The sequence below is a fragment of the Wasmannia auropunctata genome, unplaced genomic scaffold (assembly GCF_000956235.1).
Source record: "Wasmannia auropunctata unplaced genomic scaffold, wasmannia.A_1.0 LD285692.1, whole genome shotgun sequence".
Taxonomy (NCBI): domain Eukaryota; kingdom Metazoa; phylum Arthropoda; class Insecta; order Hymenoptera; family Formicidae; genus Wasmannia; species Wasmannia auropunctata.
In genome coordinates, this window is record NW_012077198.1 from 1 (window position 1) to 932 (window position 932).

A 932-nucleotide genomic window follows, 5' to 3' on the forward strand; every position below is an offset into this window, starting at 1 on the left:
TGTGTATAAGAGACAGGTAATAACACTGATTATTATTTAAAAAATCGTAGCAATATGTGATACTCTTTCACAGGAATACGAATGTTGTAGGAAACAAGAATCTTTCTCTATTAATAAGTCGATTATTGTCTATCACGTACCACACCACAATTATGCTTCTTGTCGTACAATTGAACTGACAACTGAACCTTACCAAGTTACCAATCTTACTATATCACGTGATCAGAAGCCATTAAGCCAATCAGTTTCTCACTTCTACCACGCGATTTTTGATCACGTGACACGGTAACGTTTAATGACGCAGCAAGAAGCGACGTAATGTACACGATAGTTAATCAACAATAGAGAAACATTCATTGTTTAGCGTAACATTCGTATTTCTGAGGAAGAGTATCGCACATATTGCTACGATTTTTCGACTCCTAGTGTTTCTGGTCAGTTATTACACAAATATAAGAGGAAGCGGATGTGGACGAGTGGCAAATAATACACCGAAACAATAAATTTCACCATAAACGACAGAGGTAAGACAACTTGAAAAGCAATTACACTTGAGATATAAAGAATATTTAAGAGATAATTTCAAAGCTGTACAAGCTGAGATAATAATTCTGTTCCATCCTATTATCGGACAATAGGTTATAATTCTGTATCTCATTTTTATATAGGTGAATATTTGTTTATCAACGGTCATATAATGTCAAAAAGAAAAAGAGGACCTTATAAAAGATATCTGCTAGACGATTCTAACGAAATTCCTGTAACAACAAGACGTTCTCGTCTAACAGCGAAAAAACAGAAAATAGTTAAACAGGTTAATTCTTATATTTTTCTTTTATAAAGAGCTAATATGTATCAGGATTAATTTTTAAATTAGTAATAACATTATATCACATTAACTATTAGCTGTAGATATCAGATGCTTATATATA

General features: G+C 32.3%; 1 long non-coding RNA gene across 1 annotated transcript; it reads left to right on the forward strand.

The window, feature by feature from the left end:
• Positions 1 to 22: 22 nt before the first annotated feature.
• Positions 23 to 796, forward strand: LOC105461524. Its single transcript, XR_975946.1, has 2 exons — positions 23 to 524; positions 669 to 796. It is a non-coding gene; the product is annotated as an uncharacterized LOC105461524 (long non-coding RNA).
• The last annotated feature ends 136 nt before the right edge of the window (positions 797 to 932 follow it).